At 39.2% G+C, this 12,855-nt stretch overlaps 1 pseudogene across 1 annotated transcript; it reads right to left on the reverse strand.

Moving 5' to 3' along the window:
* Positions 1 to 2,746: 2,746 nt before the first annotated feature.
* Positions 2,747 to 11,238, reverse strand: LOC309489898 (up-regulator of cell proliferation-like; annotated as a pseudogene). The gene is made up of 3 exons (XR_014211727.1): positions 11,136 to 11,238; positions 5,531 to 8,076; positions 2,747 to 4,922 (listed from the first exon to the last, which is right to left on the reverse strand). The product of XR_014211727.1 is annotated as an up-regulator of cell proliferation-like (transcript).
* Positions 11,239 to 12,855: the final 1,617 nt, after the last annotated feature.

Consider the following 12,855-nt stretch of genomic DNA (forward strand, 5'->3'; position numbering starts at 1 on the left):
TTTAGCACACTTTGCTACCTTCCCTCACCAGCCAAAGAAAACTTTAATTGAAGATATAATGTCACTTCCGAAATCACATATCTCCTCAATGTATGTCCTGTTACGCTCTTCGCAGTTCCCTCCTCTTTTTGCACTCAAGGGAACCTGGGAGAGAGAGCTAGGACTGGAGCTTGACGAGGAGATGTGGAATAATACTAGCTAAAAACTCTCTCGGCATCTGTGCTCGCTTGAATCTTATTCAGTTTAAAGTTGTTCACAGAATTCAATTCACTAAAGCAAAATTTAAGAAACTTTCTTTAACAGAAGATGATATGTGCAATAGATGTTCGCTATCCCCAACAGATCATACTCATACATTTTATACCTGTCCTAAATTGTATTCATTCTTGTCTTCTTTTTTTGCTACACTGTCAAAGGCTCTTAATGTCTCTGTGAAACCCTGCACAATTTTTGGAATAACACCTGTTGATGGCTTGTACAACAAGCGCCATGCTGATATTATTGCTCTTGCTTCATTGGTGGCCAGAAGACAAATACTGTTGCATTGGAAATCCTCATGCCCCCCTTCTAATGTTTCTTGGCTGAAGGACTTACTGTCCTTTCTACACCTGGAAAAACTAAACACTCCATCAGAGACTCTGTTAACTCATTTTATAAAATGTGGAATCCTATCCTTTCCTTTGTTGAGATTGTCCTTTCATTGGAGATTTGATTATTTTTCTCCCCCCTTTTTCTTCTTGTTCTGTAATTGTTTTTTTCTTCTGTGATGTTTTGTGGGATATTTTGGGATGGGTAGAGTTAAGAGTGTTCTGTATATTTGTATCATTTTTTTTATTCATTTCTATGGATGTTAGAAAAGAAAAACAGTATGTTGTGATGTTTTTTTATGAGATGCACAAATTGTCACTTAAAAATCTGCTCAATAAAAATATACATACAAAAATAATAAAATACACTAGAAATAACAGTAAATTTTACAATGGCTACTTTTCTGAAATTAGACAACCTTCGATGACATATGTGACCCCTTCTAGATGAGACACAGACAATTGAATTCAGAATCGCATACTAACAGACTACTCTAACTATTTTTGCCCCAGAAAGATATAGGAGAATAGTAAGAGTAAGCTAGGATGCAGTTCTGAATTCAGCATTTGACTGAGGGAATGAGTGAGGCATATACAGTGCATGCATTCCTTGATTCAGTGTCTGTTGCTTGCAGGTGGAGGTGATTAAAAGGAGGTTATCTTTTAATTGATCAAATCATCAATGATGATCATTAAATGTTGACTTAGAACAGTGGTTTTCAACCTGGGGACCCTCCACCGCTCTGCACATTTTGTATGTCTCTCTTATCTGACACACAATTCAGTTCTCAATAGCTCTCATGATGAATGACTGAATCAGGAGTGTTAAATGAAGAAGAAATACAAAATGTGCAGAGCGGTGGAGTTGAGTATCACTGACTAAGAAAATGGATCGATAGAGCATCATCAACTCTATTTTATTCAGCTCTGTTGTATAAATTATTGCATTTTGTAAGACAAAGGTTCAAAATTTAAGATCAAGAAAAAAAATACCCTGTGTTCTCCCTCAGTCTTCGTCCGTTCTTGTTAATGTTTAGTGTGATTTTCTCCTGGTTCCTGAGCGTTGTCATTAAAGACTATAATCTTCATCCTCCTTCGTCTTCGTGCTATTTCCACTACCATGTTACATAACGTTGTTTGTCACAACATGTCTATTTAAAATAAAGTGTTGACCGGACAGTTTTAAAGACTCACTTTAAAAAAAAAAGAGTTGTCATTGCTAATGCTTTCATTCACCTTTGGTTGTAAAGGTTGTGCAGGACATCTGAGATATCTTTAAACATCTGAATCATTTAGATTTACTCTATCCCACATATATTGTAAAAGGAATAACAACTACTTGCAGGATGGAGGTGTTGGAGGCTACATGCAGAGGACATTAAAACTCCAAGTGAGTCCATTAGATGGCCTAATAAAAGACCCAAATGTGTATAGAAGTTTGATATGTCCATGCTTTTTAATATATTTTATCAATATCTTTAGATGATTGTTTCAATGGTGGTGACTTTGTTCAATTGTAGATGCATGACAGACAATATATTATTAACAATAAAAGTTACAGAACAACTCTGATGCCGGTAACATTTATTCAGGTCACACTGATTTCATGAGATTGGCAAATGCTTCAAATGTTAATTAAACTGATGCAGATCTCAGCAGTGTTGTGACCTCACTAATACAGATGTGCCTGTATATGTCTTAACAGAGTCACAGAACAACACTCTTAACAGAGATACATTCACAACACAAATCAAAATCAAATTCACAATCACAAAAATAGCTCAGAAAAACACCTCACAGTTACAGTACATGATTAAAAATCAAAGACTAAGATTTGAAGCTCGAACATTTGAAAGAAAATCTGTTCTAAAATAAGATGTCATGAATGTCAACAAAACAAAATAATTCATGCATGTATAGGTGAAATAATTATTTGTCACTAAGAGTATACCACAACAATCGAATTAGTACTACATGTTTACATAAAACACATCTTTATTTTATTGGAATAAAACACTTAGCTTAGTTTAATTATTTTTTATGTTTTCTTATTACAAGGCAAGAGCAAGTGCAAGCAACTTTTTGTATAATGACACTCATGCATTAGTCAGGATATGCAATGATTAATATTGAAACCAGCAGTTTTTAATTTTTAAAAAATTTGTTGTCATAGTTAATATTCATGGATACTTGGATTTTAAGGTGTGAGTTTTAAGTTTTCTTACCATCATAACAAACTAATTTAAACAGAGGTCAGAGAGGTAGTTAATTGAGGTTTAGGCTTTTCTCTGCATCTTCTTTTGTGATTTCCCCCCAGGGTATTTCTGCAGGCTCTGCATCGTACTCCTCTGCAAACTGCTCATTGAATTCTGCCATCACGTATTTCCAGTATGCTGAGGCCTCTATACTGGGGTCTGGATCGATTCGCCAGTCTGGATAGATTTTGCTGTATTCTTTATATGGATGCGACTGATCGTTTGTGTCTTCGCACTCAAAGGTTGTGTTGCTGTGCACTAGTGATGAGCAGATGTCGGTCACTAGTTTTTCAGAATCATTAGATCTGTAGCGGCCGAGACCTTGTGGTCTGTGGATTGAGACAAAGTGTTCAGTGTGAGCGTCTCCTCCAGCCTCACATGGTGCCTGACAGAATGGACATTGTTTCCCACAGCCTTGCACTCGTTTGAACAGCACGTCCTGGGGTTTGGTTTGAAGATGATCTATTTTCCTTTGAAAATCTCTTTCTTGGAAACTTGCTTTCAGTGATTTATCCATGTCCATTACAGAACATTGAAGGCATTCAGCAAATTTTTTGGGATTTGCGTTATTCAGTGAACTGATTTTGTCCACTGCGTCCTTGGGAAAAACAAGCCTATTTACAAGTTTATTACAAATGTTCTCAATAAATCCCTTGATGTCATTTATCTCTGGGTCTCGCTCTGCCTCTTCAATGGCCTGTTTAATTTCACTGATGACTTCATTGACGAGTTTCTCCTCCAATGTGAACATTCTGTTCTCTGCTGAAAAGTGCTCTTTGATTTTGTCCACAATAAAGGCTTTAACAAACGTTTCATATGACGAGATGAAATGCAAATATGTTTTAAATTTAGATTCATCGAGAAGATTTTTCAAGACTGAAATCTGAAATGTTGTCCTTGATCCAAAAATTGCTGAGTTTTCACCAGTCACCATCTTGTCTGCCATTTTCATGCCCAAGTTCTCTGAAATATATCTTTCTAAAGCAGGTTTTAGGCAGTTTCTCATGAATTCATCAGCTTTCCTCTGACACTGCGGTCTCTTTCACGGTAAAGGTCAATGAAGTCAGAGCGGTATGTTTGTTTGAAGTTCTCCAAGGCTGTTCGTGGGTTGTTTTCCTTGATGAATTGATTGTGAATCTCTTGAAATTCTCTGCTTGCAAAGCCACATATGTGCAGTTTAAGGGACAGCTCAAAATCTTCATTTAGCTTAAGATCTTCATGAGCCTTAAGTTTCTCATCAATCATGTTAAGAATTTCCCCGATGTATGTGTCATCATAATCATCATTACATTCCCCCTTTGCTTTCACAAATTCCTGACAATCCCTGATAAGGTTGTCTGACATCTCTTGAACTGTATTGATCCATTGAGCGTGCCACTTCCTGCTAAATAAATTACCTTTGTAGGCAATAAACTTTCCATGGCCATGACTGTTTAAATCTTTAACTTCATCTAGGCGTTGAGCCATTGAACTTCCTCTAGATTGAAGATTTACCCTCAAACGATGAAAAACTCTTGTCCCGATATCTTGTGGTTTGAGCCTTGTGCATCCCAGTGTCCTGACAGTCTCCTGCCACATTTTTTCAAATGCTTCATCCAGCATGGAGTCTGACATGTCTGACTTGTTCTCACGACAGTCTCTCAGCAAGTTCAGCACTTTTCCCTCCATTTTGTCCATGTATGTCTTTTGGATTCCTTCCACTTTGATCATTCCACTTCGACGTGAAACAGCTGCATCCAGTTTGATTGTGACAGAATTTGAAAGTTCCTTCTTCAAAGACGTGGCAGAGTTTATAAAGTCTTGTCGATAATTTTCCACTAGTTCAACATGACCTTCTCCTTGTTCATAGTATGATTCGATCTTGTCATTAATTTCATCTTGTCCTTTTGAAAGCTTATCTTCTGCCTCTCGCAGTAAATGACAACGAACATCTTCAACGGTGAACTTCTCAGAGTTTTCAAATTTTCCATGGTTTAAGATCTTGGTTTCAGCTTCTAATGCCCATGTGTGCATTTGCTTTCTCAGTGTCCAGTCCCATCTGTTGTACTCTGTGCACAGTTTCATGTATGTGTCACAGTGTCTGGTTGTGTTTCCCCGGGTATCCACTAGATGTCCTCCTTTTCCCCACGGTGTCATTCACAGGAACTACATGTCCCACTATCCCTGTCTGCGTGATTACACCCAGGTGTTGGTATTTGTAATCACCCAGCTGTCTCTCGTTGTTCCCTCGTTGTTCTTGTATTTAATGCCCTGTTTGTCTCATGTTCTGTGTGGATCGTTGTTTTGTGTCACCTCGCTTGTGTTCCTGTGTTTCTTGCCTGTAGCCTGTTTAGTGTTTTGTATTGCCTGTCTGGACTTTGAACCCTGCCTGTTTTGACTATGATTTTGGATTGCCCTATATAATAAACTCATCACTGCACTTTGGATCCGCTTTGCCCTCTTCCTTGTGCGATCCGTGACAGAACGATCCACACAGAACATGAGACAAACAGGGCATTAAATACAAGAACAACGAGGGAACAACGAGAGACAGCTGGGTGATTACAAATACCAACACCTGGGTGTAATCACGCAGACAGGGATAGTGGGACATGTAGTTCCTGTGAATGACACCGTGAGGAAAAGGAGGACATCTAGTGGATACCCGGGGAAACACAACCAGACACTGTGACAGTATGCATCAGCCACCAGGCTGTTTCTGAAACTGAAGATGAATTTCTCAAATTTCACAGCAGTCCACAAGTCTTTGGTCCATTTAAGAAATTCATTGATGTTGTAGGACTCATAATCTCTGAAGATTTCCATTATATGCTTTTTGAGATCATATACAGACTCACTATAGCCAATACTCACTGGTGCCATTGGGGGCTTTCCATGCCACAATCCAGGGATGTAGTGGTCACCCGTCTTAGTGTCATAGTTCATCACATCTGTAAATTTGCTGAATTCCAGTTTGTTCTCCATTTTGGCTGCAGCTTGTGTCATTTCATCCAGTTGTTCCAACAGAAATTTACGGTCTCTCATGTTTGAGTCATGAGCCGAGACATCAGCAACATTCTGGTGTACAAACAAACACTTGTGTTTCTTTCCCGTCTCCTTCATCCTGAGGAAGGCGTGAACAATGATCTGTAAAATGTCTTTCATCTCTGTTGAATTCTCCATGGCAATGTTGACAATTGTTACATCACTCAGTCCAACAACAAGAGTTGCCAACTCATTGTCATGTTCATGGCTGTTGTCCAGTTGTGCGAGCTCAGGGGATTTCAGTCCTTCAGTGTCAATTATCACTATATAATCACAATTGAGTTCTGCTTGGCGATCGTCTGCTACTTTAATAAGCTGCATAAAGGCTCCCCTGGTGCACCTTCCACTGCTTACTGCAAACTGAACTCCAAACATGGTGTTCAACAGCGTTGACTTTCCTGAACTTTGGACCCCCAAAACTGTGACAACCATAATCTTGTTTTTGGACTCCACCAGTGTGTTTAATTCAGAAAACACACTAGAAAGCCATTTCACAGGGATATTTGAAGAATCTCCATCCACAAGTTCAAGTGAAAATCCATCCAATAGGAGTTCAGCACAGAGTCTAGGTAAGTGTTCCAGCTGTTTTCGGTGAAGTGCATCTTCTGGAAGCGAGACTGAAGCCTCGTAAAGCTGGCTCATCTCTCGAATGAAGTGTTCCACTCCTAAAGAACTGTTTGAAATCTTTTTATCAAGCTCAGCAATTTCTGCCTTGTTTCCACAAACATCTTGACATTTCTGTTTGTACAGTTCTCTGAGTTGAGGCAGTACTTCATGTGATCGATTCTCTAGAGCGTTTCTCAACCATTTTAAGTAGTAGGCCCTTTCTGGTGTTGATATTGCACTGATGAAGCAGCTCATAGTGGCAGACATGTTTTTGCTACGTTGCTCTTCTCTGAGTTTATCTTTCTGCATCTTAAGGTACTCTTTGTACTTCCCAATATCCTTATCCCCTACTTTCTTTAGTCGGCATTCCTCCTTCTCTAACTTGGCCAGTTTCATCAAGATCTCTCCTTGCAAGGGCAGCTCATCCTTCTTGAACTGCACTATATCCACTATTTTTGATGTGATTTCATCTGCACTTTTTTTTGCATGCTGACATTCTTCACCATCCTCGTCTACAAAGATTCCCAGATTTCGTGCAATCTCAGCTAAACGAACAACTGAGGTTTTGTGATTGTTGTTATTAATTGCATCTTGTAACTTGCTCTGAATTTTATCAACAAAGTCTGCATCATTCTGCTTGGCTTTAAAGATGAAATTGCTTTTCTTCAGCTTGAGCTTGTTGACTATAGCTTTTATGCTGTTGTTGTTGGAGTCCCCCACAAAAAATAGCCGAGGCGTAGGTTTCTGACTGGGGACTGAAATGAACTGAGTATCTAAAAGTTGTGATTCAAAGAACACAAACACAGCAGTTGACGCCTCACAAAGAAAAGAGTACTGTGTTTCAGAGTCCTGGATGTCACCTCTCAGGTTTGCAATCGCTATCGGCTCAGGAAAGACATCAATGTTCTTGTTTCCACAAGGAAGATACCAGGCCATCTCAACCAAGCCATTTGATATTTTCTTGTTGATGTTTCCACAACCCATGTTGAAGTGCACAAAGGTATCAGTGTATTGTTGTGAATTGCTGAGCAGTTTATTCAGAATTTCTGATTTGGAAATGTTGCTCCTGCCAAGTCTCACAAAAGACACTAACGGTAGGTCTGAGAGAACAATCCTTTCTTCCACAAATCCACTTGGATCTGACAGGGAGTGTGGTCTGTATTTTTTCACAATATCTCTCATTGCCCAAAGCATAAGCGTGATCTGATTGTCATCACTGTTTGGAAGCAGCAGAGGAACCGCAAACTGACACATGGACATTGTCATGATCATTTCCTGCTGAAGAAAACTGTCAGAACAAAGAAACACAGCAGTCAAAACGTCTAAAGGGTTTACTGACTGAGGACAGTCTGATTCAGCACTATCCTGATCATCATCCCACTCTGAATCTTCTGCCTCATCTGAAGAGGAACACTTAACACTCCTCGCTGTCCTTTGTAGCAACATCAGTCTCTTCAAGAACAGCCATGGCAGATCTGAAAGGGACTGGACAGACACATCTGTCACACTGTTCTTGTTGATCTGCAGCACTGTGTGGAGAGTGAGTTTCTTGCCATAATACTCTGCCAAATCCACATTTTCCAGGAGTTTCTTCATGATGTTCCCTGTAAATTAGAAGAAAATGAGTTACATTTTAAAATATCTTCTTTTGTGTTCAACAGAAGAAAGAAACTCATACAGGTTTTGAACAACCTGAGGGTGAGTCAGTGAGTCAAAATGTTCAGCCCTTAGTTGGACTACAGACAAATCACCAAATAATACTAACCGAGAGCAGGCAGCACATAATAAGAGGTATAGACACAGGATATATGGGAATATGGGATAGCCAGCATGGTCAAAATAGATAACAGTTTAGGTACAGTTTTTGCTCATAAAGCAGTATCAATATTTTCTGCCCTAATTTTGATCTGTCTGAAACACTCTGTATTAGTTCCGAGTGTTATTTAAGACAGACACTGTTACAACTGGTTAACCCACCCCTGGTAGACTTCAAGAAAATAAAAATAAAATACAAACATAGAATGTAGACCCAAAAAAAGAATAATAATAAAAAATAAAAATAAAAATTACATAGATGTTAAAAAAGTTGACACAATATCAAAAGCAGCATGCAATAAATTCACAGTCTTAACATTGGATCTATGCATACGAGAAGTTGAGAGTTCCATCGATATAATGTCCAGCAAAGACACTGTCCATGTTCGTCTGTCCATTGTGTGAGGAGGATTCCAGCGGTTAACTTAAAATTGTTTTGCCGCTGTGAGAGCGGCTAACAGTAAATATCTTTGTTGAATGGATAAGCTAAGGTCCCTAAAATCTTTTTTTTTAAATGGTGTGGGGTCAAAGAAATATCAGTGTCCAACAGATATGATAAGTCCTGTGAGAGCTGGGCCCAAAAAGGTGAGAGAGAGGGACACTTCCAAAAGAAGTGCAAGTACGTGCCTAGAGATCCTTGAGAACACAGATTACACTTGGGAGAGGAGGATAGATTCATATAGAAACGTTTCATAGGAGTCAAGCAAACCCTTTGTAGTAATTTCCAGTGTATCATTTGATGATTGGGGTTCTTCGAAGACAGCTTAAACATCCTCCATACCTGATCCGAAAATAAATGGACTGCATTTATATAGCGCTTTCAACAGATCCATGGCCACAAAAGCGCTCACTCATTCATACACCGACGGCGGTGTCAGCCATGCAAGGCGCCATCCAGCTCATCGGGAGCAGCTGGGGTTAGGTGTCTTATAAATAAGTAAATGAATAAAACATGCACATCTTCATTAAGATCTTTGGCCCAAACAGTTGTAATAGATAAGGGTTTGAATGAATGCTCAAGAAGATACCGATAAATAACCGAAACAGAAGAGGCTGATCTCTCAGAAGGAATGATTACTTTTGCAGTGGGTGAATAGGTAAATGGGAGTCCCAAGGGACCCCATATGCCCGAAGGGCCGATCTTATTCGCAAATACATATAAAAAGATGTACCTTGTAAATTACAGACTGAGCATTGTTAAATTCATTGCTAGGGAGGTCGTGTCTGGAGTGCCAGGGCGATACCTGAGGGACAGACCAAGAGTGTCACAGTGTCTGGTTGTGTTCCCCAGGTCTCCACTAGATGTCCTCCTTACCCCCACGGTGTCTTGCACTAAGAACTTCATCTCCCACAATTCTGTCTGTAAATTACACCCAGGTGTCTGTAGTTTGTAATCACCAGCTGTCTATCGTTATCCCCTTGTCATTCATGTATTTAAAGCCCTGTTTGTCTTGTGTTCCTTGTGGATCAATGTTAGATGTCACACCGTTTTGTTCCCGAGTTTCCTGTCTCCAGTCAAGTTGGTTGTTTTATGTTTTTGGACTGATATTCTGGATTTTGACCCTTGCCTGTTTGTTGATTACCCTTTTTGGATTGCCCTATAATAAAACCCCGTTTACTGCATTTGGATCCTGCGCCTCTCTTCAGTTTTAGCGTGATCGTGACAAAGAGGGCTGCATCTGGGGGGCTGGGTGGTAACCTAACCCTAACCCATGCGGAGAGAGGCCATATCCTTAAAGGTGAACTAAGTAACTTTTTTTTACCTTAACTGAACAGCTTCGGAGTCATTGGAATGGTTATATTGCTTATTTCGGGTTGAATGGTGGTCGTTTTGCACCCCCCTGGTGTCCGTGAGCGGAAAATACGCACTTGCAACTTTGAGCCGGCGGGCCGCCGGCCGCTGCGTCAGGAAGTCTCGCGTGATATCAGGTCTCACGATGTAAACAATTGCTTTACGGCCAAAAGAAATCTGCTAAAATGCTGTCATTATTGCGCTCCCTCACGCTGTTCGAACCCGAATGAAGAAGACGTTTTAAAGAACGTCCCGTCTGCTTTGATGTCGTTGATCTATAGCCTCTGGTGTCTGAGAATCACCAACGAGTTTTTACAACAGTGTTGTCAAATATCTATTCCGAAGCTGTGGGGGGAGCTCTAGAGAGAAACCTGCGAGCAAAAAGCGACAATACAGCGAAGAAATCCCGAAGCTACTGAGTGCTGCTTTAACTTCAAGACCCACAAGACTGTGTTTGAGGTATTATCATATTTAGTCAACCTTGTCCTAGTTTTGTTTAGTAAAGTTTTAGTCAACTAAATGTCTGAGCATTTTAGTCTAGTTTTAGTTAATGAAAACTAAGCCACATTTTAATCATGTGGCATAATGGTTAAATTGATAATCCTGATTATTTTGTTCAAAATGATAATCAATTATAATGAATAGAAATTTATTTTTACATTTCATTAGAATTATTATGGTTTCACCTATAAGCAGAAAAATCAAGAGAATGTCAGCCCATATGAATGGTTTATTTTACCATCTAACCACCATCTCATCTAATTTCCTGATTTATTATAGATTTATTATATCAGTGGTTTTCAATTCTGGTCCACCTGGGGACCCACCGCTCTGCACTAATGTCTCTAATAACTGACACAGTCAGTGCAGTTTATGGAGCTGTAATGATGATCTGAATCAGGTGTGTTAAATAAGGGTGACATACAACATGTACAGAGCGTTGGGTCCCCAGGAGGACCAGAATTGAAATCCACTGATCTATACAAAGATTGTAGAACAACAAAAACAAATGAAACTAATAGTACTAATAGACAGAAAGATAGTACTAGTACTTACTCTGCACCGGGAATGCTTCTCTGAGGTCTGGAGGTGGCTGCACTTTTTCCTTTGATTTTCTATGTAATATACGTTTAAACAAGAACATGTTGTAATCACACAGGTAGATGCTGCAACTTGGTGGTGGTTGAGGAGATTCCCCCTTCTGTAAAGCGCTTTGAGTACACAGAAAATGTAAAGAATTATTATTATAATTTTGTTTTTTAGAATAAAAGACAAATCTAGACTTTCATTATTACAGACAATTATCAAAGTATAAGAACATACTGTATGAAGCATAATGTAATAACTGCACATAATGTAAGAAGTATTACATTATTATTGTAATAAAATGTTCATATTGTAATAATCTTCTCAAAACGTAATAAAATCTTGAGCTCATAATGTAATCATTTTTACAGAATGAGAAATGTATTATATTGTAAACTCACCAGAAACATTTCATAGTTTCATAATTGTATTAGTACTCCCTTTAACCAGTGTGGATTGGAGAGATCCTTAAGTGTGGTACGAGGAAAAATACTATACTTGACAAGTGTTATGGTAATATTAAGGACGCTTATGTAGCCAAGGACTGTGGAACTCAATTCGGGGAATGACTAATGTTGCATGTCGAAATGAATGGATTCCAAGACGTGCATAATTTGATGGGTTCGTTTAATCTTGTTCACTGCTTACATTAACTCAGCATTTATTCACAGTCCACCGAAACTCTGCGCGCGTTCACAACACTACTAAAAACTCTCTTCCTCTGTTTCTAGTTCACGCCCGCACCTCTCTTCCGTGGGCGCCCCCTCTCCTGTAGGATCGCCATAACATGCCTGCTTGAGCATCACTCAATATAAACCAAGCAGAGATTATGCGTCTGCACAAACATTGACTTAAACATATTTCCAGTATTAACCCCATCAAGAATTTAGAATACATATGAACTAAGTGAACAATAAAAATTAAATAAAGACATATAGGGGGGTACTCTCTCTCTCTAAACATTAACAGTAGCATTACAGGGAATGTTATTATGAGCCCCACACTCTCCCCTCCAAAAATGAATGCTGTCTCAGCATTCCATAGTTCCCAGAGTCTCTGTTTTCAACACAAGAGCAAAGAAGTACATAAGGGAGTCAGTCTCTATACTTGATGCTAAGTAGTCTTGAAACTGTCTTTGCGTGACATCTATCTCCCATTTCATGTCATCTGCTGACGTAGACACCACTGGCCACATGATATCTGAAACATTGCTCCGTCATACAACGGGCCACGCATCAAGTGCTGAAAGGTCGCAACCATTAACATATTCCATGCTCTATACACAGACCCACATATGCTATTTTGACTGTATCATCATATTTTAGCAAACTATGTGCCAATGTCTGTTTACTGGTACTTTATGTGTATTAACTAAAACATAATCCCATTAACTTCTTCTTAATTATGAACTTATGAACTGTGTTTTTACTAACTTGTATAGTAACTATGAAATCAAATTACTCTGTGTGTAATAGAAGGCGTGCCTAATGTATCATATGTCAGTGTTTTTGGTGGATGTATTTGTCTGAAAGGATACTTTCTTTGTGGCAGGTGAGTTGCAGCTGGGCTGACGTCATCTGCCTCATCGGATGATGTCTCCTGTCGCCCTTCTACCATCTCATTTTCATCTTCCAATTCATCTGCAGACTTCTCTGAGTTTCTGTCCTCTTCCTCACACATTTCCATGGGC

This window comes from Leuciscus leuciscus (genome assembly GCF_965113295.1).
Source record: "Leuciscus leuciscus genome assembly, chromosome: 24".
Taxonomy (NCBI): Eukaryota; Metazoa; Chordata; class Actinopteri; order Cypriniformes; family Leuciscidae; genus Leuciscus; species Leuciscus leuciscus.